General features: G+C 34.2%; 1 long non-coding RNA gene across 4 annotated transcripts in view; it reads left to right on the top strand.

Annotated features, from left to right (window-relative positions):
* The window catches only part of LOC132682723 (uncharacterized), a 95,688-nt gene that overhangs the window by 40,435 nt on the left and 30,356 nt on the right, over positions 1 to 24,897 (top strand). For 2 of the 4 annotated variants that reach the window (XR_009611833.2, XR_009611832.2), the window contains one exon: positions 5,463 to 5,563. The exons of the other annotated variants lie outside the window; for them this stretch is intronic. This is a non-coding gene — a long non-coding RNA (uncharacterized LOC132682723). The remainder of the gene's footprint in view (positions 1 to 5,462; positions 5,564 to 24,897) is intronic. 4 annotated transcript variants of the gene reach the window in all.

Below are 24,897 nucleotides of genomic sequence, written 5' to 3'. Positions count from 1 at the left end.
AATTATTTATATACAATATACAAATTGTATATAATTGCACACATAGTATAATTATAGATGTACTATGTGCTCAATGCAGAAAACACTTAAAGACAAACATTTTATAATTTTTTTTAACGTTTATTTATTTTTGAAACAGAGAGAGACAGAGCATGAATGGGGGAGGGTCAGAGAGAGAGGGAGACAGAATCTGAAACAGGCTCCAGGCTCTGAGCCATCAGCACAGATTCCTGACACGGGGTTTGAACTCACGAACCGCAAGATCATGACCGAAGTCAGACGCTTAACCAACTGAGCCACCCAGGCGCCCCAAGGACTTCAACATTTTAACAGCTTTTCTCAATTCAGGGATTCTACTTTTCCTTAGGATTTACCTAAAGAATGTTTTGATTGTAGGTTAATATTTTCTTTTACTTCCTCTTTCTCATTAACCTTGCCAGATCCTTCCTTGATCTTTTCAGAGTAATCCTTCTATTATTGAATTTATTGAATTGAATTTATTTTCATTTTATTTAATAATTTCTATTTTTACAGCCCTTTATGGTTGCATTTTTTACATATTGATCTACTTAACACTATGATAATTTTGTTTTAATAATGAAAGTATTCACAGTTTTAAGAAAGTATTTTCAAGATAACCTGTGTTTGAATATTGATTTGTTTTTACTTATATTTCCAACACATTTAAACCATACTAGTTTTCTAAAACATGGTCTGAAAGTGGAACTTTGTATAATTAAAATAAATCAGGTTGCAAAGCATTTCCTAGACTTCAGATTTCAAATAGGATTCTCAGCTCTGGCTGCACAGAAGTACCTGGTGGGGAGAAAATATACCAGATAATAAGGCCCTGTATCTAGATTCTGTTTAAGTTTCTTGTAATATATAATCAGAATTGAGGACTATTTAATTTAGGGTTACAGATTGAAATAAGAATATAGACAATATGATTTGGGCAAGTACAGCCCCAAAGTATAAACAGTGTGTCACAATTTTTAATTTGCTTTCTGATCCATAATTTAAGTAATTATTTTCCTATTTCCCAATTTTATAAATTTGATAAATTTAAAACGAGAATATAAAATAATTCATGTACTTAAAAAATACAGAAAAACACCTTGTCCCTGGGTATGGGCAAAATTTCCATCAAGTTAATTTTGCCACTCTTTAACTTTCAGGATTTTATTTTATGGTAAACCAAGTGTCCAAAACAGTCTTACCACTCTTTCTTACTCCAACTTATTATAGGATAAGTCTCTTCTTTGGTCTGGAAATAAGGAGAAAATCAGTGACCAACTGAAAAATCAACACTCATTTAATAGGGCAACTATTCTTTAACCTGGCTGGGCATAAAATTCAACTTTTAACAAAGATTCCCAGACTATATACCCAAGGTGCTGGATCAGTGGATCTGAGTTAAAGTCCTGCTTCTCTGTAATTTTTAAAGCCTTAACAGTGATTCCGATGTACATTCAAAAAGAAGAGCCACAGTAGCAAACAAATAAAAGCATTTGTTTATTATAAGTCATTTAAATCAGGAGCCTCTAGTATAGTAAGTGGTCATTGGAGGCATGGCCAACTACTTTCTTTTTATAAAGTTTATAAAATTGCTCTATTTAAATTGATAAAACATACAATTGCATAATTTGCATATTATGAATCCCAAATAAGCTTTATATCCTTGCTATTTACTAAAATTTGCCAAAGACCATGATTAATTAGCATATTGAATGTCTCCTGATTTTCTAGTTGTTAATCATTTTGTTGCTATTAGTGCTATTTGGTTTTAGATTCTTTTTAGGTATCAAGTACTTCAGTTGAATGTTGGGAAGTGTTCTTTAATTGGCTAGTTTCCATTTATTATCCTCAGTAGCAACCTCTTCTTTCAGTGATTTCTTTAGCTTTAAGAATTATTTTTATATGAGTACTTAATATGTCAAATAAAATTTAACAGACCTGTTGATTAAAATGGGATAATAAAGTCCCCTCCTATTGTAGTATTGCATGTATGTTTTCCCCTTAGATCATTGAGATGAAAACCAATAATAAAACATTTGCCTTAAGTGACACATTAGGTCACATAGACTTGAAATACACATGGTTTATCCTAAAGTAAAAGAACACACATTCTTCTCAAGTGCACATGAAGTATTCTAAAGGACACATTGCATTTTAGACCACAAAACAAGTCTCAATAAATTTCAGAACACTGAAATCATAATGGTATGATTTCATACCACAATGGTATGAAACTAGAAATCAATTACAAAAAGAAAATTGAAATACTGAATAGTATGTGGAGATTCAATAATATGCTACTGAATAATCATTGGGTCAAAGAAAAAAATGAAAAGAGAAATCAAAAAATACCTTGACAGAAATGAAAATTAAAGTACAAGATACCAAAACTTATACAGCAAAAGCAGTTCCAAGAGGGAAATTCATAGTGATAAATGCCTAAATCAAGGAACAAGATGATCAACAACCAAACTTTACATTAACTAGAAAACACAAAGCCCAGTTAGTAGAAGAAAGAAAACAATAACGATTAGAGTGGAAATAAAATAGAGGCTAAAAAGATTACAGAAAATAACAATGAAACTAGGAGCTGGTTCTTTGAAAAATTACCAAAATTTACCTACACTAAGAAAAACAAAGACTACTCAAATAATTAAAATCAAGTGAAGGAGGAGATGTTAGAACTCACAAAACAAATATAAAACATAAGAGACTACTATGAATAATTATGTCCCGACAAATTGGATAACCTAGAAGAAATGGATAAATTCCTAGAAACACATAACCTGAATCTTGAAGAAATATAAAATGTGAACAGACTAATTACTAGTATGGAGATTGAATCAGAAGTCAAAATTCTTTCAACAAAACACCAAAACCAGACTGCTCTATGGTGATAAACGCTATCAAACATTTTTTTTTTGTTTGTTTTAATGCCAATCCTCAAACTCTTGCAAGAAAGTAAAAGAGGAGGGATTACATTCAAACTCCTTTTACATGGCCAACTATACCCTGATCCCAAAATGAGAAAAAGAGTACATGAGAAAGAAAATTACAAGCCAATATCCCAGTGAACATAGATACAAAAATATTCAACAAAATATTAGCAAACACTATCATCAAGATCGTAAAGATCACACACCATCATCAAGTGGGATTGGTTACAGAGGGGCAAGGATGGATCAACATATGCACATCAATCAGTGTGAGACACCACATTGACAAAACAAGGGATAAAAATCATCCAATTATTTCTAAAACAGAAAATGCATTTGTCAGAATTTAATATCAATTCATGATAAAAACTCTCAACAAAGTGAGTACAGAGGAAATGTATTTCATCATAATAAAGACTATATATTATAAGCCCATAGCTAACATCATAGCAAAAAGCTGAAACTTTTCCTTTAAGCCTGGGACTAAGACAAGGATGCCTACTCTTGGCACTTTTATTCAACATAATATTGCAAGTCCTCTAGCTGCAGAAATCAGACAAGAAAAAAGGGAAAAGACATCCAAATTAGTAAAACAAATAAACAAAACATTTGCAGATGGCATAATTTTACGTCTAAAAAATTTAAACTGCACCAAAAACTAAATTAAAAAAATTAAGTAAACTCCATGGTGAATGTGGGGCTTGAACTCACAACCTTGAGATCAAGTCACAGGTTCTACTGATTGAACCAGCCAGGAACCCCCCCCCCAAAAAAAATTCTTATAATAAACTAATTTGGTAAAGTTTCAGGAAACAAAATCAGTACTCAAAAATCTGTTACAATTTCATACACTAACAACTATTTGAAAAATTAAGAAAATGTTCCCATTTACAATTGCATCAAAAAGAATACCTAGAAAAAGGATACAAAGATACTGACTTAAAGGTATACATGCACCTTGAATTTTAGAGCAGTATTAACAATAGTCAAATTATGGAAAGAGCTTAAATATCGACTGATGAATGGATAAAGAAGACGTGGTTTATATCTGCAAAGGAATACTACTCATCCATCATAAAGAATGAAATCATGCCATTTGCAGTGATATGGATGAAACTAGAGTATATTATGCTAAGCAAAATAAGTCAGAGAAAGACAAATACCATATGGTTTCACTTATATGGGGAATTTAAGAAACAAAAAACATATGAACATAGGGGAAGGGAGGAAAAAAAAGAGGAAGACAAATCATAAGAGACTCCCGATGATAGAGAACAAACAGGGTTGACGTAGGGAGATTGGTGAGGGATGGGCTAATTGGATGATGGGTATTAAAGAAGGTACTTGTGATGAGCACTGGGTGTTATATCTGACGAAAAAGTCACTAAATTCTCCTTAACCAAATATGACTCTATAACTCACTATAATTTAAATAAACACTTGAAACAAAAAAAACACAGCTAAAATAAAGGATTATAACAGTCTATGGGCAATTGTACACCAACAAATTGGACAATATAGAAGAAATGGGTAAATTCCTAGAAACATACAACCTACCAAGACTGAATCATGAAGAAACAGAAAATCTAAATGGACCTGTTAATATTAAGGAGATTGAACAAGAAATCAAAACCCTCACAACAAACTAAAGTCCAAGATGAACAGCTTCACTGGTGAATTCTACCATACATTCAAAAAATTAATACCAGTCCTTTTCTCACTCTTCCAAAAACAGAAGAAAACATGCTTCCAATTTCATTTTAGAAGGCTAGCATTACTGAAACCAAAACTACATGAGTATGTCATGAGAAAAGAAAATGACAAATATCCCTAACAAACATAAATACAAAAATCCTCAACAAAACATTGCCTAAACAAAGTCAACAATACATTAAAAGGTTTATATACCATGATCAAGTGTGATTTATTCCAGGGATGCAAGGATGATTTGATATCTAAAATCAATGTTATATACCGCACTAACAAAGATTAGCAATCATATGATCATCTCACTAGATTCAGAAAAAGCATTTACAAAACTCAACATAATTTATAATAAAAAGTCTCAAAGAGGATATAGAAGCAGCATAATAAAGGCCATGTATAACAGCCCACAGCTAACATTATACTCAATGGTAAAAACCTGAAAAATTTTCCTTTAAGATCAAGATAAAAATTCCCTCTAATCACTTTTATTCAACATAATATTGGAAGTCCTGGCTAGAAAAATTAGGCAAGAAAAAAAAATTATTAAAACACATCCAAATAGGAAAGGAAGAAGCAAAACTGTCACTATTTGCAGATGGCATGATTTTACATATAGAAAACCCTCAACACTCCAACAATTCTGAATTCATTTATTCTGAATTCTCTTATTCTAAAAGTTGAAAGATAAAATCAGTATACAAAAATTTGTTAGTTTTATACACGAATAACGATCAGAAAGAGAAATTAAGGGGAGTTGGTGTAAGTTGTGGTGTAAGATCTTGAACTCGTTCTCTTCCCCAGATACAACAAACATATAACTACATATGGAATAATTTCCACTAAGGCCAAAAAGTTGGATAAACAGAGCCTCTCCAAAAGACAAAAGGACAACACTAAAACAGGTAAGAGAGACAGACATACCGTGTTGCTGAAAATCCACATAGATCCACATATCAGGAGGGATCTCAGAAGTATGGAACTTTTCCCTGAGGAGTGAGGGGTTTATCCTCCATACCAGGTACCCTAACCTTTAGATCCTGCTTGAAAGATGATCCCCCTAAACGCTAGTCTTTGAAAACCAACAGGAATATCCAAGATAACCATAAATCTATATGGAATAAAGAAATACCTCTTAAAGAGCCCTTGTGCATATTTGCTCACCTCAGGACCCTGTGTAAAACCACTAATTTGAAAAGCACCCAGGCTGCATGTGAAAGAGAACAACTTACTAATCTTAAAAAAACTAAGGAAGAGGAAGAAAGCTGGGACGGAGACACTGATTGGTCTCCTATTTGTGACTTCATTCTACCCTGTGAAGGCCAATGTTCATCATTTAGGAACTATTCCTTTAAACTGCTAGGGTTGGAATATGCACCCAGCTAAGAACCCCACCCATCCCCACGGCACAACCAGATGTTGTAGCCAGGATTGAACAGAACTGCCAATTCCTGCTCATTTCAGTCTGGATGAGCATCAGAACCATTGACTTCTATGCTCTACTGTAGCTGCATGCTACAGTCAGGCCAATTGAGAGCCCGCCCGCCCCCCCATACATAACTTTGCTGCATTGCAGCCACACATGGCAGTTGAGCTAGGCACCAGCCCTGCTTACTCCCATGTCTCAGCACAAATGCATTGCAGCCAGAGAGGGCATCAGCCCCACCCGCACCTATACCTCAGATGCAGCCCAAGCAAAGCAAGTAGGCTTTGAGAGCCTAGCTCTGGTTGTTAAAGGTTATTGTGCTACTGGGCTCCATTTTGCATCTCCTATAGGAGACTGTCCCTTCAAGAATAGGATAGGTAGTTGATTTGCTAATACATAAGAACACACACAGAGACAAAATGGGGAGACAGTAATATGTTCCAAATTACAGAATAATGCAACACATTACAAAAAAGACATTAATGAGATGAGGATCAGCAATCTACCTGATGAATTCAAAATAACAGTAATAAAGTTGCTCACTCATAGGTATGGAAGATCGTGGAGTAGAAGGATCCCTAGCTTAACTCCCACAGACACATCAAATCTACGGCTACATATAATGCCTTTCACTCTGAAAATAACAGAAAATTATCAGACTATGGATACCACAACTATGGATACTTAAAAAAAATCAAGAGGTGTAGGAGGGCCAGGGATGTGGTTTAGACTGAACTTCTGGCATGGTGACCCACAAGTGAGAATGTTCACGGGTAAAGAGATACACCCTGAGGACCAAGGGGATCAGACCCCACATTGGGCACCCCTGGCAGTAGGTACCTGTACTGGGAAGATGCGCTCTTAATGATTTGCTTTGAAAAACAGAAGGACTTAACTACAGGAGAGCTGGAGGGCTTTAGGAAACCAAGACTTTATTCTTAAAGGGCCAGACTACTATACCACTTGGTCAGAGACCCTGCACAGTGGCAGCAGTTTGCAAAACATCTGGGTTATGGCTAGAGAAAATTTGTTGACTGAATTGAGGACATGTGCCTATGGGAAGTGATCTGCAAGAGCTTTCTCCAAGAACAAAACAAAATGTCAGAAAAACAACTAAACAAAGTAAAAAACCAATCTATCTATTAAAGAGCTAAAAGTAATTATCATAAAGATATTCACTGGACTTGAAAGAAGAAGGGATGTTGGAAGTCCTAGTCTCAGCAATCAGACAACAAAAAGAAATAAAAGGCATCCAAATCAGCAAGGAAGAAGTCAAACTTTCACTCTTGGCAGATGACATGATACTCTATGCGGAAAACCTGAAAGACTCCACCAAAAAAAAAAAAAACTGCTAGAACTGATCCATGAATTCAGCAAAGTTGCAGTACATAAAATCAATGTACAGAAATTGGTTACACTTCTATACACCAATAATGAAGCAGCAGAAAGAGATATCAAGGGATCGATCCCATTTGCAATTACACTAAAAACTGTAAAATACCTAGGAATAAACCTAATGAAAGAGGCAAAAGATCTGTATGCTGAAAAGTATAAAAAGCTTATGAAAAAAATTGAAGAAGATGCAAAGAAACAGAAAAACAGTCCATGCTCACACAATGGAAGAACAAATATTGTTACAATGCTGATACTACCCAAAGCAATCTACACATTCAATGCAATCCCTATCAAAATAACACTGGCATTTTCCACAGAGCTAGAACAAAAAAAAATCTTAAAATTTGCATGGAACCACAAAAGACCCTGAATAGTCAAAGCAATTCTGAAAAAGAAAACCAAAGCTGGAGGCATCGCAATTCTGGACTTCAAGCTGTAATCATCAACCCAGAAATGGACTCACAAATATATGGCTAACTCATCTTCAATAAAGCAGGAAAGAGTATTTAATGGAAAAAAGACAGTCTTTTCAGTAAATTATGTTGGGAAAATTGGACAGCAACATGCAGAAGAATGAAACTTAACCACTTTCTTTCATCATACACAAAAATTAACTCAAGATGGATGAAAGACAAAATGTAAGACAGGAAACCATCACAGAGAAAATAGGCAGCAACCTGACATTGGCTGCAGCAACTTCTTACTAGACATGTCTCCAGAGGCAAGGGAAACTAAAGCAAAAGTTAACTCTTGGGACCACATCAAGATAAAAAAAAAAAAAAAAAAAACTTCTGCACAGTTAAGGAAACAAGCAATAAAACCAAAAGACAACTGAAGAATGGGAGAAGATATTTTCAAATGACATATCGGATAAAGGACTAGTATCCAAAATCTATAAAGAATTTATCAAACTCTACACCCAAGAAATAAATAATCCAGTGAATAAATGAGCAAAAGACATGAACAGACACTTTTCCAAAGACAATATCTAGATGGGGGCACCTGGGTGGCTCAGTCGGTTAGGCATTTGACTTTGGCTCTGGTCATGGTCTTATGGTTTGTGGGTTTGAGCCTTACATGGCTCTGTGCTGACAGCTCAGAGCCTAGAGCCTGCTTTGGATTCTATGTCTCCGTCTCTCTGTCTCTCTGCCCCTCTCCCATTCGTGCTCTCTCAAAAATAAAACGTTAAAAAAGTTAAAAAAAAAAAAGATATTTAGATGGCTACCAGACACATGCAACGATGCTCAATATCATTCATCATCAGAGAAATACAAATCCATATCACAATGAGATACCACCTCACACCTGTCAGAATGGCTAAAATTAACAACTTAGGAAACAACAAATATTGGCAAGGATGCAGAAAAAGGAGAACACTTTTGCACTGCTGGTGGGAATTCAAACTGGTGCAGCCACTCTGGAAAACAGTATGCAGGTTCCTCAAAAAAATTAAAAATAGAACTACCCTATGACCCAGCAATTGCACTACTAGGTATTTATCCAAAGGATACAAAAATGCTGATTTAAAGGAGTAGATGCACCCCAATGTTTATAGCAACACTATCAACAATAGCCAAATTATGGAAAGAACCTAAATGTCCATTGACTGATGAATACACACGCACACACACACACAGTGGAATATTACTCAGCAATCAAAGTAATAAAATCTTGCCATTTGCAACAACGTGGATGGAACTAGAATGTATTATGCTGAGTGAAATAAGTCATCAGGCAGAGATTGATAAATATCATATGATTTCTCTCATATATGGAATTTAAGAAACAAAACAGATGAATATAGAGGAAGGAAAGGAAAAATAATATAAAAAGAGAGGAGGAGGCAAACCATATGAGACTCAAATACAGAGAACAAACTGAGGGTTGCTGGAGGGATGTTGAGTGGGGAATGGGTTAAACGGGTGATGGGCATTAAGGAGGGCACTTGCTGGGATCAGTACTGGGTGTTATATGTAAGTGATGAATCACTAAATTCTCCTGAAACCATTTTTTACATTATATGTTAACTAACTTGGATTTAAATAAAATTTTAAAAAAGAAGAATGGATGTACTCAAGTGACAAATTTAACAAGAAAATACAAAATGTAAAAATCTCTCAGAGCTAAAAATACAATAAGTAAAATAAAAAAAAAATAGAGTAGAGGGAATAAACAGAAAAGAAAACAGAAAACAGAGAAAGAGACAGTTTAACAGACTTCTTGGCCACGATCAAGTGTGTTAACATTTACATTATGGGAAAGTGCCAAAAGAGAAGAGAGAAAGAGGCAGAAAACTTATTTCAAGAAATAATAGCTGAAAACATCCCAAACCTGGGGAAGGAAAGAGATATCCAGGTCTTGGAGTCACAGAGAATACCAAATAAGATGAATAGAAGGACGTCTACAACAAGACACATAGTTATTAAAATGTGAAAAAATTAAAGATGAAGAGAATCTTAAAAACCAGAGAAAAAACACATTTACACAGAAAATAAATCCTAAAGTCTAGCAGTTGATTTTTAGCAGAAACTATGCAAGTCAGAAGGGAGTAGCATGATAATATTGAAAGTGCTGAGAGGAAAAAATCACCAATCAAGAATAGTTATACTACAAGGTTAACATTCAGAAATGAAGGTGAGTGAAATAGTTTCCCAAACAAAAGTTAAGGGAATTAATCATACTAAACTTCCTTACGAGAAATATTAAAAGAATGTCTTTAAGTGGAAAAGTTTGTAAAGAAAGCAATTATAAAAGGAAAAAAAATACACTGGGAAAAGTAAACACATAGTAAATGTAGTATCTCAATCACTAATATGAATATTGAAAGACAAGAGTAGTAAACTCAATTAAATCTATAAAAGCCACTTAAGAGACTTACAAATTAAAATGATGTAAAATACGAAATCATATACATAAGACATAGAGGAATGTAAAAATGTAGAATTTTTGCAATGTGTTTGAACTTAAGTAATCATTGACTTAACATAGACTCCTAAATACATAGAATATTACATATTTACTTCCTGATAACCACAACAGTAACCTATAATATGTACAAAAGATAAAGGAATCTAATAAAATCATTAAATCACAAGGGAATAGAACAAAAAAGAACTACAAAAATCAAGAATATGAAAATTAACAAAATGGCAATAAGCACATACCTACATACCTAGCAATAATTATTATAAATGTAAATTAACTAAATCAGAAGTTATACGGTGACTGAATGGATACAAAAAAGACCCATCTACATGCTGCCTAGAAGAGATCCACATCAGACTCAAAGACACATAGACTGAAAATGAAGGGATGGCAAAAGATATTCCATGTAAATGGAAGCAAAAATAAAAGTGCAGTAGTAATACTTATATCAGAAAAACTAGACTTTAAAACCAAAACTATAACAAGTGACAGAGAAGGACATAACATAATGATTAAGAGATCAATCCAAAAAGTGTATATAACAATTTTAAATATCTAGCACCAAACATAATAGCATTTAAATATATAAAATATATAATATATATAATATATATATTAACAGACATAAAGGAAGAAACTGACAGTAATACAATGATAGTAAAGGACTTTATCACTGCACTTACATCAATAGATTATCTAGACAGAAAATCAAAAAGGAAACAAAGACTTTTAATGGCATATTAGACCAGATGGATTTAACAGATAAACATTCCATCCAAAAACAGCAGCAAATATTCCTTTCAAATGCTATTGGAACATTCTCCAAGAAAATTCACATGTTAAGACACAAGTCTCAATAAATTTAAGACGACCAATCATATCAAGCAATTTTCCTGACCACAATGGTATGAAATGGGAAATCAATCATAAGAAAATATGGAAAGAACACCAATAAATGGAGGCTAAACAACATTCTACTAAACAATAAATGAGTCAACCAAGAAATCAAAGATAAAATTCAAACAAACAAACATAGAGAGCTACAGGAGTGTCTCTGTTGGTTGAGCAGACTTCGATTCAGGTCATGATCTCACAGTTCATGGGTTCAAGATTCATGTCAGGTTTTGTGCTGACAGAGTGGAGCCTGTTCAGAATTGTCTGTCTCTGTCTCTCTCTGTCCTTCCCCCCACTTGCATGCACTCTCTCTCAAAAAGAAACATTAACAAAATTAAAAATTAAAAAAAAACATGGAGACAAACTAAAATGAAAAAACAAGGATTCAACAACTTTGGGATGCAGCAAAAGCAATTCTAAGGGGGAAGTTTAAAGCAATACAAACTTAACTGCAAGAAAGAAGAAAAGTCTCAATCTACTCTTACACCCAAAGGAACATAAAAAAGAAGAAATCCCAATATTAATGGAATGAAGAAAATAAAAATAACATTAGAGTGGAAATAAATAAAATATAAACCAAAAAAATAGGAAAAACAATCAATAAAACTAAGAACCAGGTCTTTAAAAAGATAATCAAAATTTATAAACTTTTAGCAAGACTCATCAAAAGAGAGAGGGAGAGAGGACTCATATATATGAAATCGGAAATGAAAGAGAAGTTACAAAGAACACCACAGGAATACAAAGGATTTTAAGAGACTAATATAAAAATTATATACCAACAAATTAACCTAGAAGAAATGGATTAATTCTTGGAAACATACTATCATCCAATAATGAATTAGGAAGAAATAGAAAATCTGACCACAATGATTACTAGTAGTGAAACTGAACTGGTAACAAAAAGTTCCCAACAAACCAAAGTCCAGGACCAGATGGCTTCACAGGTAAATTCTACAAAAAAATTTAAAGACGAGTTAATACCTATACTTTTCACATTATTCAAAAAAAAATAGAAAAGGAAGGAATGCTTCCAAATATATTCTATGAGGCCAGCATTTTTCTGATACCAAAACCAAACAATGCAAAAACAAAGACCCAATATCAGAGATGAACATAGATGCAAAAGTCCTCAATATATTAGCAAACTGAATTGAACAATACATTAAAAGGATAATTCACCACAAACAAGTAGGGTTTAATACAAGGGGTTAAAAATCATACAACACCAAAAAACAAAAACAAATTATTATGCTAAATGTAATAAGTCAAACAGAAAAATACTGTATGATCTCACTTATATGTGAAATCTAAAAAAGAAGCAAAACAAACAAACAACCCAAAAACTGAGATCAAAAAAACAGATTGGTGGTTGCCAGAGTTGGGGGTTTAGGAATGAGGAAAAATGGGTGATGGGGTCAAAAGTTACATATGTCTGGTTATAAAATAAATGAGTCATGAGGATGTAATGTATAGCAAGGTGATGACAGTTAATACTGTACTGCATATTTAAAAATTGCTAGAAGAATAGCTCTTAAAGTTATAAGAAAAAATATAACTATATAAAGTGATGAATGTTAACTAGACATTGTGGTGACCATTTCACAATGCATACAAATACAAAATAATTATGTCAACTATAGTTCAAATTTAAAAAGTTATATAGTAAATTCCTGAATAAATATTCCTTTAAAACATAAAATATTGCCTTTCAGAATGAAACTCAGTATTTTCTGTCTCCCTTTTCCCATATTGCAAGGATTTGGATATTACAGTGTTCATCCTCATTAGCTGGGCTAATCAGGCACTATCACTACACTTACTAGGAGTTGAAATTTTACTAAGAAAAAATTTGTATGTTTACCTATCTAAAATATCCTTTTGAAAATTATTTATCCTATGCCTAGTCCAAAATGAAAGTCTTGTTTCTATTTGCATTGGAATGAATCAAATTTTATCTCTCAGGTTTAAAATGCTGGAGAGTTAACAAATTGAAAATTCATAGTGCAGACACAATAATCTAGCATGAGGTTTTCACATGCAGAACAAACTGTTTTTAATTTTATTTCTTTTATATTTTTTTATTTAAAAAAAATTTAAGTATTCAGTTTGAGAGAGAGAGAGCAAGCACAAGGTGAGGAGGGGCAGAGAGAAGGAGAGACAGAATCCCAAGCAGGCTCCACGCCATCAGTGCAGAACCCAATGTGGGGCTCAAACTCACAAAATGTGAGATCATGACCTGAGTCAAGATCAAGAGTTGGACGCTTAACCAACTGAGCCACCTAGGCAACCCCAGTACAAACTTTTATTGCCATTTATATGCAATTGGTTACAATTTTTCCCAAGTACAATTATAAACATTAATGAATGTTAGGTAATGTGTAGAAAAGTATGTGCATATTTACACAATTTTTTCAGTACTTTCAAACTGATTATATATCCATTATAGCTATAAATCTAACCTTTCATTTATCCTGATTCAATAATCATGTTTTTACTCCTATTTGCCATAAAATTTTTATTTTTTTTTAATTTTAACAAATGATTTTAGGGGAATTTTTAAATCTCATGCAGTATAGAAGAATGACACAGTATCAGTATTGTTTGCAACTAATTTAACAAACATATTTTACCACCTAAATTAATGTGAGAAGTATCAAAGATCAACAGCAATAGAGTTTTTCTTACCCCTCTACTCAATCTTCTCCCTAACCTCCTACCTCCATTTCCTTGTTTTTGTTTGTTTGTTTGTTTGTTTCTTTTAAGATAACTGATCAGCTCTGTGACTACTAGAGACAGGGGTGTAGGAGATGGGGAAAATACATGAAGGTGGCCAGTATGTTGTAACTTCCAGTTATAAAATAAGTACTAGGGCTGCAATATACAATGTGATGATTATAGTTAACACTACTTTATGGTATATTTCAACCTTGCTGAGAGTAGATCCTCAAAGTTCTCATCACAAGGAAAAAAACAGGTTTGGTTTTCTTTTTTGATACCTTTGAGATGATGGATGCTAACTAAATTTGCAGTGGTGATCATTTCACAGTATGTTTGTCCAGTCAGTATGCTGCACACCTTAAAATTATAAAGTGTTATATGTCAATTATGTCTCAAAACTGAAAAATAAACTTAAAAAAAGAATTGCGAATTTAGGGAACCATCTATTCATTAGTTTCCATCCTGCATTGTTAGTATGTTTTCTTGGTAGGTATTAACACCCCAGAACTTGAAAGCAAGCTTTACTTTAAGATAAACAGGCTCCACTTGGCCTCCATTACACCAGCATTATAGAAACCTTAGGGACTAAGAGTGATAGATGCACTCACCATGGTTCAAGAAGATGCTGAAGATCAAGAAGATGAAGTGGGTGAAAGTCCACCAAGAAGTTAGTTTCAACTCTGGCTCCTGGTCTTACAGGTGATGATAAGCAACATGAGGCAATGAACAAGTGACAAACAATAAATGCCCACAAAATACATATGATACACTAATAGGGAAATTTATGGGACAAAAATTCACTATGATTCAACAAATTATTTCTGTGAAGTAGTGACATTGGGTATAAATTTTCTAGGGCTGCAGTAACAAAGTGCCACAAACCAGGTAGCTTATAACAACAGAAATTTATTCTGTTTCTGGAGACCAACGTTAAGGTGTCGGCAGAGCTATCCCCCCCCCCCCCCCCGCAAGCCTCCAGAAGAATATCCTTTCTCACCTCTTACAGCTTCTGGTAGCACTAGATATTCCACGGTTTGTGGAGCAGAACTGTGATATTTGCCTTCCTCTTTACACGTGTCTCTGTAACTCTGTGTATTCACATGGCCATCTTCTCTTTCTACTTCTCCCCTTTCCTTGTAAGGACACCTGTCACATTGAGTTAGAGCCCATCCTAGCCCATTAAGACCTCATTTTAAGGTCACATACTAAGATAATAGGAGTTAGGACATTTAGTGTATCTTTTTGGGGGTGCCCCATTAAACTCATAAAAGCAGACAAAAGAGGATTTCCATTTGTTAATCTATATTTTTCTGATATGTTTGTAAATATTTGCTAATAATATTCTGGAAATAATTGTAGTTGGTCTCACTCTTGTACTGAGAAGATTCAAGATGAAATAGGTATTGCTAAAAGAGCCACTCAAAGAAAAGTGAAAAGGACACTGAGGAAGTAGGGCCTCTGCCTGTATCCTGTTTGACTTCTTGGAACTCCATGAAGTTTTGACTTGTTTCAACCCCACCTTGTCAGCTGCAACTGGGCCACTTCCCATAACACATCCTTCTACTTCAGACTGAAAGAGAGGTAATGTAACACTTCTAGATAAATAGCCAATCATGTAGGAGATAGTTTAAACTTTGCCAGCAGCAATCATAATTCTTTCAAAATAATTTATGTAACTATGTTATATGAACCTGCACACTCCCCATTTGAAATTTGAAGCACACCTTGGAGTTTGGTTCACTCTGTGTCTTCCAGATTACAATCCCTAAGAACCCAAATCAATGCTTTTGGTTGCTTTAGAGCCTCTTGGTCCATATACCCAATACTAGTTCCCTTTTTCACATGCCTATGTATGCCATGAACATCAAATACTCACTCACCTAGTTTTCCATGCTACTGGTGATGGGTCTCTGACATATCCATGGACAATAAACACAGATGTACTTACGTTTTTTCCCCCTTCCCTTTCTTTTTACTTTGAAAGCAAACAGGATGTATAGGATGGCACAATTTTATGAGCATAAGAGGACAAGAAAATTTATTTAAACAACCAAAAACAAAAACAACAAATAATTGGCCATAAAATCCTAAGATTAATCTAGCAGCCACTTAACTCCAAGACTTCTTGGTACATGTGAAACAAAGCACTATTTGTGTAATTATTGTTTGTGCTTTCTGTTACCTGGAGATAGACTCATACTAAATAATACATGTGTGAAATGTGTTTTGGATAAATCTTAAAAAAAATTTAAGTTTATTTATTTTGAGAGAGACAGAGACAGCACGAGTGGTGGAGAGGCTAGAAGAGAGAATCTCAAGCAGGCTCCATTATGCCAGTGCAGAGCCTGACACAGGGCTAGAACTAAAAAAAAACACAAGATCATGACCTGAGTCAAAACCAAGAGTTGGATGTGTAACTGAGCCACCCAGGCACCCCTATATCTTAAAATTTCATAGACTGAGAAAACTGGTAAGCTGGTATCTCAAGCAAAGGATATTAACATATAAAATGTATTTTGCTTACAAGTTTTGGAAGATTTTTTAGATAAATTGTTCTATTTCCTTATGGAGAATCTAGTTCCTAGAAAACAAATCAGATGTTAATATGAAAACAAAACACAAAACAAAGCTCCACTCTTACTACCAAGGTAATAATTTTACTTATTTTTTGTTAGTGTCTAAATAGACATCAGGAGGCATTGAGTATATAAAATTCAATGGGAAGCATTTAATGTTGAATGCTAGAGTCCAGTTTTTTTTTTTTTTTAATAAAAAGGTAAACTGGTAAGCTGTGAAGTACAATTGAGTGGTCTTTGCACATTTTTCTGATAGAGTAAATATTAGGAGCTCTCATATAGTGTTTCTAAAAAGGATTAAATATTTTATCGATTATTTAGTGTTTTAATAGTTTAGGAATATACATAATGATTGATCTTTTTTGAAGCTTGATTTATATGAAAGCCTTATCACAGATAAAATGTGATTAGTAATAACTGATTTTGAAAACCCTAAATTTTAGGTCACACTTCCTTATTAAAATAGATAACATCTTGTGTAAATTTTGGTTTCGGAATATACTCATGTATCTTAGGCACTGTTTAAATTTACAGAAAGTTAGCAATAGTATAAGATTATCAGTCTTCATGAAAACTGCTTAGTTGTGCTTTCCAATGAACTTAAAAAACTTGACCATGTCCCTAATAGGTATCACAAATTAATCCATATTTTTTAAATGTTGATAAATACATTCACAACCCAAGTGATGATTCTTTGTTTTTCTCTCTGAAAAATAATGTTTTTATTTACATAATTATATATAATTTTACAACAATCAACTTTGGAAGAGAAAAGTTTCTGCTGTTGCTCAAGAAAAATCTTTTAGAATGCATTTTTAAAATATTTAGATCACCAATTCTCTTTATTTCCTTGAGTTATTCATAATTATGTCCAAACAATTAATTTCTTCTGTGTAGATAATATAATCAATTGTCTCTCTTCTTATTTTGCTTTTAGCATGTATATTGATCATTCTGGATGTGTGTCATTAGGATGAGCAATAAAGGGGATGAGTTCTCCTTGTTGACTGCTGAAGGGCAACACAATATGTATATGATGTGGCATATGCCACCTGGCTGTCCTGTCTTGGAGCATTTTGAACAGGCTTGTGTAGCCAAATTTTTAAGCACACCTGCCAAGTACAGAATCCCATGACAGAGTGACATTGAAATTCTCCCCCTATAAAACAATAACACACACAGGGTTTCTTTTCATTATTATAAATAACCAAATTCCTTACAAAGCATTTTAAAAATAAAAGAACATCAATCATACACATACATGCCAAATAATGAATAAATAAAATAAGTAGCTTTCCCTTATTGATTAGGATTTCTCTACTTTTGTCTCAAGAAATGACCAATGAAAACAGAAGTAAATATGCCATACTTGATAACAAATTGGAATCCAAATCATGGATATAAAAGATTATCACCTTTCAGATTTGAAAATGCCATTATGTGTAGTCTCATTATTTTCCAGATTACTTTATTTTTCCCAATGGTAATTTGGGAACAAAAATATTCAGGTGACAACCAGGCGGGAAAGTTTTTTGGTGGAAGGGAGGAAACAAGTATCCTCTTTTTTCTTTTATTGAAATACAAAAATGGGCTTAAACCATATGAAACCATAGCTATTAATAAATGTTGAACTTTTCTAATCTTATTTTGTGAATCAAGATGAACAATTAAATAAAACATCGTTGCCTTGAACAAGGTAATGGCAGCAGGACTGATTCCAATGGGACAAAATTTTGCAGGACACATACATATATAATTGTCTTGTTGAGGATTGGTCCAGGGTTCAGCCATGACTGAATTGTCAGGACAGAATAGGGAGTATGCAACTCAAGAAGTTTTGGGACTGACCTAGGCCATTAAGTGAACACAAAGTGAAATAAATAAAGCTATTCTTTGTAAAAAATTATGAGCAGCTTTTTCAATTCCCCATTTTAAAATATGGATAGCCTTAGAACATAATATTTCTAATTTTTCTGTCCATATAATTTATTACAAAAGATTCTAAGCTTAATGTATAACTTACACATTCTTCATTTATATAACCATTGTATATTTTTGTGTAGAAGAAAAAAAACAAATATTTAAATTTAGTATGTCATCTTTGTTGCCTCATGTTAAGCAGCCCTTTCTGGCTTATAAGGACATTCTTTTTTTAATATACTACCTGAACTGTTATAACCCAGTATTTTTTGCCTATGTTAAAGGGGGCTTTATTAATATTAAATTTGAAAGTAAAGAAGACTGAAAAATAAAACTGTGCACACAGATTTTTGTTTAATGATTAACATTAAAGTTCACATAAACCTCTTTCAGAACAGTTCCTTTCTATAATTTATAAAATTGAGAATTTTTTTTTAAATGAGAAAATACATTTATGCAGGAAAGACTAATACTTGAGAATCCAGTATTTACATTTTTTCTTCCATGCCATGCCAGCTGCCACAGCCATATATTTAGAAATATTTCATGGTTATTAAAGTATTTTACAATTGTATGAATCATATTTAATAATTCAAATTTTTTCAGATATATTTACTTAAAATTCTTCATCTGTGGTTTTCTTATTTTACATAGGTATTCATAAATAAAATTCCATACTGCTACAGTTAATTGAGACATAGATTCAGATAAAACAGTTTTAAAATCAGGCTTTATCTGTCATTTGCCAGATTTAATACAACTTTCTTAATTTGTATATACTCTAATGTCCTCATCCATAAAATAAGAAAATAATAACTCACTACTAATTTGGTTATGTTTATTAAAGGATAAAATGCATCTAAAGTACTAAGACTACTTGGCAGAGTAAGTATCTAATACATTTTATTATTAGTTGTTTATTTTGTACATTATCTTTTATCTTAGAAATAAAATGAGATACTGCAAATGTCACATCATTATTCACCAAAGTATTCCATTAGACTAAGCTGCATTGGTATATTTTCCTCTAAAATTATATTCAGTAGGGAAAATAATTTAATTTGAACTGGTCAAATTGATTTCCTTGCACTTCACAAGCCAAAGTTTGTACTTGCACATTTTGTTTCTTGCCGATTTGTTATGTGCATACATAGAACATCCACTGATGGCCTAAGGAGGGAATTCATTACAAATGACAGCACAAGAATTATCCCAGAAATGTTACAGATTCAACTACAAATACTGTAAGGAAGTTTATGTAGACACTACAGTTACACTGCATTTTTCAGGGTGACATTTAAAACTTAAAGGTTTGGGGGAAATTTTATATGCACTTAGGATACCTTTCAAAAATATTGGAAGCTTGATGCATGCACATGTGTATACAATCCTATTCTGTGACTAAAAATAAAGCATATGTGCATCTATCAAATAAAAGTTTCCTGAAAATTCATATAGTGGAGATAGTCAATAAGGAGTTGGATTATCCACTTGGGTCAACAAAGAGCCTAAACTAATACACCAGAAAAGAGCACAAGGTCAAGTTTGGATGGATGAATGAAGAGAACCTGAAAGAAAATGTTCAAAGTATCCTTGAACATAATCTGAATGTCTACATAAAGAGACTAAATTAGATATAAAACAATGGGAGAGGATCTTTGTTTCTAGAAACTTGAGGTGAGAACAAGGAGGATTACAGCACATGGAAGCTTACACTAGAAGAGGTAGAGGATTATGGAAACATGACTGTGAACCCCAGCTTTCGTTCCACCATTGAGAATTCCAAATCTATCTTTCTTGCCAAAACCAAGGGACCACTGGGGTTTAAAGGCACATAAGTGGAAAGAAGACTGTTCTGTAGTAGTTAAGGTAGAGAGGACTGATACATGGTTTTCTCTTCCATGGGTGTCAATGAATTTTGGGACACCAGATTGAGGAAGCACAGATGTGAGTTTGCGAGGTCCTCAAATCAGAGAATGCTGATAATAACAGGACCTTCAGTTATCTGAGCATTCTGGCCGGCAGAGATTACAACACACTCAAATCTCTACCAGAGCAAGAAGACCAATAAGGAAATGAAGGAGCAGGTTAAGATGTGAGCCTACCCCAGGGAATTGGAAAACTTGATGGGATACATAGTTAGGAGAACAGTTCATGTTCCATGGCCTTAGAAGTGTAAGGAAGGAAAAAGTTTTCCTCAACTGTTTAGGATCCCTGGCTGGTTCTAAAAATTAAACTGGCAGACAGATTTATAGGAGTAAGGCATACAAATTTTATTGAATATATGTATAAGGAAGACTTCATAAGAGAATGGAGACTTAAAGAAGCGAACAGAACAGGAAGCCTTTATACCTTTTAGACAAACATTTGCAAAGAATTGACAAGATAAAGGAGTTTGGGCTATGGTTAGGGTAAATGGGACAAAAGTAACCAGGTTTTTTTTTTAGTGCCTTCTCAGCCCTAAATTCACTATGGTGATAAAGAGGTCTTCTATTTTCCTGGTACAAGGGAGGTATCTTTCACATGGAAGACTTATCTCCTGCTTTCCAGGGACAAAGGGGAGGCAGTGCAAAAAAGGGTCAGATTGTCCTCCTTGCAGCAGCTATTTCTTTAGTATGCCAGGGTGGTGTATTTTGATGTAACATATTTTGCTACTCTTTACCAGTTTTGCTTATAACTGTTGGCTATGTAAGAAAAAGTTTTCACATTATCGACTGCACTGGGTAAGGCAAGAACCAACCCTGAGCCCCAGTGAGCCAACTCACTCAACAAAGATCAATAGCAGTATGTCTAAGCTGGACCAGTAGCCACGGAGATCTGTCAAAAGTTTCACATATTAAAAGCAGGTGGGCGAGGATGATTAAAAACAAAACCAAACAAAAAGAGCATTAAAGGGCATTCTGAAGTTTAAACAGACAGAAACCTACATTTTTAAATGACATACTCACATAATTAAAAAGAGGACAGTCACTGTTGTTACCACAAATTAGTGGCTTGAAAATATAAAAAAGTATTGCCAAAAGCAAAGAAAAAATGTAAATAGATAAAACATATGAAAAAAAAAGGATGACACATGTAAGGCAATCTAAGACACTCAGTGTGCAAATAACACTTCAAAGGAAAGGAAAAAGAGCAGATACTGGATAGGCAATGATTAAACAAATAATGGAAGGGAATCTAAGCTTTAGGAACACCTGTGTCTGGATACAAATACAACTATCAGGTCCTAAGGTGGATTAATGAAAAAGCAATATACTTATTAGGCGAGGCATTTTTTAATTTTACAGATAAAGCTAAAATCTACAAGTTCCTAGAACATAAAAATAATTTATGTTGTTGTTAATAATAACAGGTTAATAATATCTACATAGTTAAAAGGACTGGAATCAAATTTCTCATTTGTAATACTTGAAGAGGCTAATATAACATTTGCTGACTACTGAGAAAAATATTATGTATCCCTCAAATCCTATACCTACTGACAAAAGTCATCATCTCACAGAAGATGGTTAATGTGCAATGATATAATTGCATCTGAGGGAGATGGTTGAGGAACTACTTAAGGACATTTGAAACAGAAAGAACATGCTAAACTGTAGGAAAATTTTAATCATAATCAAGAACTAAAATTTTTAAGTAGCTCATCCAGGACTTGGGGCATTTAAAGGCCCCAGAGTGAAGATGGAGGGGTGGCAAGATAGTATGAATAAAAGTGTTTTTTAAGTGTCTCAACTGAATGGGATGAGTGACACAGACCATCTTGTGGGGAATCACTATGCCATCATGGGGAAATATTTTTTGCCAAACAATAGTAGATATATGTATGTAATTCTAAATACAGGGTCAGGTAAGGTAATAAAATAAAAATTAGAATATCCATGGGCACCTGGATGGCTCAGTCAGCTGAGTGGCTGACTCTTGTTTTCTGATGAGGCCATGATCTCATGGTCATGGAATCAAGCTCCACATCAGTCTTCTGTGCTAGGTGTGGAGCCTGATTGAGATTCTCTCTCCCCCTCTTCCTTTGTCCTTCCCCTGCTCATAGGCTTACGCTATTGCTCAAAAAAAAATCCAAATATGTGGGGAAACATAAAATTAATAGCAACTTGATAAAAACACGTAAAAATAAGGAAATATAGAAAAGAATAGTTTAATCAGTAAACATAAAATAAGATGGAAGAAGCATGACAGCTATTATAACCATTACTCTCTGTGTGTCTAGAATTATGACTCCTACTAAAGGACAGAGTTCAAATGCACCAGTTTAAATGAAGGCCATTAGAGACAGACTTAAAACAAATAAGAAAGGTTGAAAATAAGGGGTTGTCAAATAGGTATCTGGAAAACTCCACAATAGAAGTGGCTTTATTGGAATCATACATACACAAGCTATAGTGAAAGGTTAAAGGTATGATAGAGAATGAGAAGAATATTGTGTCGTGATAAAAGATACACTTTACAAAGAAGGTAAAACAGGAATAAACTTGTATAAAACTAATAGCAGCTAAATTCACAAAGCAGAAGTCATTAGGAATGCAAAAACTTCATGAAAAAATAGTTTTAAAAGGAAACTTCAATAGAACAGAGGGAAGTAGGCAGAGAATATGACGATTCCCTGAAGAACTGGCAGCTGATGTTTAGAGTCCCAGAGGCTCCATTATGAATAGGGAGGAAGCAGTCAAGATTATATGCCAGTTCAGATAATCATTATGAAATCCCTGCATAAAATCACTTTAGTGATGATGGAAATAGAAAGCCAAGATACTGAGTGCCCAGTTGCAAAGTGTGCCAGGAACATACAGAGAGTGCCCTGGTAGGCACTATAGGAAATTGTGCTGTTTCCAATCAAAGATTCTGTATCCTTTCTCCCTATTAAAGAAGCCTATATCCTTCCAAAAGGAAAGTATACAGAGCGGGGGATTATGACATATGCCTATCACAGTAAAATTTGCAATGGAATTACTCAGAAATATTATTTATTTCCTTAGTAAAAAGTGTAATTTTAAATTGCACATTTGACTTTTTACCTCCATCTATACTTAGAGAGTAATGGACACCTTACTAAACAAGCTAGAAGACAAAAAAATCAACATGTATGACGTCATTTGGTGTAATTTCTAAGTTAGAAAAGGAAAAATAATTTCTATCAACAGGCACTAAATCACACTGAGTAATAGACACTTAAAAAAATAAGGTTCAGTTCAAGATGGTGATGTGGAAGGAGCTTGAATGCACCTCCTGCCTTGGACACACCAAATCTACAGCTACATATGCAACAACTTCCTCAGGGTAGGAGTACTAGTTGAGCAACTCCTACGCATTGAATAGCCAAGGAAAAACCCATATCGAAGTGGGTAGGGGAAGCTGAGACACAATTTTGACATAAACTCCAACACTGGCACAGAAACCCACATATAGGAGGGAACTCAAAACCTGGAGCTTCTCCCTGAGTAAAGGGTTTGAAACCCACCTCGAGCACTCTAAATTTTAAGACCTATACCTGAAAGACAATCCCCCAAAACTTCTATATTTGAATGCCAACAGGGTTTGTGTCCATAAGATTCACTAAGCCATAGTGATCTGAGAAACACTTCTTAAGGGGCTTGCATACAAAGACTTACCATGGCCTGAAACAGAGGCAGTCAACTTAGAAGTACCCATAATTTCTGTGAAAGAGGCCTATTTGATTATCTTAAAGCATCAGCCTGAGAGGCATCTAATTTGCCACACATCTGGGTGTTTACTGATATACTCTCCAGAGATAGAGGCCAATGGGCACCATTCTGGCCCTTTCCCTATGCCTCATGCCTGGTAACAAGAATCTCTCAGAAAAGAGTTTACACCTCATCAAGTTCCCTGATTTTTGCAGCTGCCACCCAGGGGACATCTTTAGATTACCTGGCTCTGGTGGACAGTCAGGCTTACACTTAAAGGTCTCACAGACTATAACCAATGAAGAAAAATTTATTAACCAGCTACCATCCCAAGGGCACAAAATACTTTTTGTGGCTGTCACCCAGGGACACCCATTGATCATCAGGCTCTTGTGACCAGTAGGGATTATGCTTATATGAGTTTGATTTCCATTCAGTCTGAATATAGGTACTGGCTGAGATCCTGCTTGGGATTCTTTCTCTCCCTCCCTCTCTGTCCCTGACCTGCTCTTGCTCTTGCTCTTGCTCTCACTCACTCACTCTGTCTCTCTCTCCCTCCCTCCCTCCCTCAAAATAAATAAATAAGCATTAAAAATTAAAGTAGGCTGCTTGGACAATCACAAAATTTGAGAGACACCCCCAAATAGGGCAGGAATAAACAATAAGGTCATCTCTTATATAAAGACACTGTGAAATCTGGAAGTGGTGGCTATTTTATCTAATGCAGG

Source organism: Panthera onca, chromosome C2 (genome assembly GCF_046562875.1).
Source record: "Panthera onca isolate mPanOnc1 chromosome C2, mPanOnc1 haplotype 2, whole genome shotgun sequence".
NCBI lineage: Eukaryota > Metazoa > Chordata > Mammalia > Carnivora > Felidae > Panthera > Panthera onca.
This window is presented reverse-complemented; position numbering and strand designations above follow the sequence as displayed.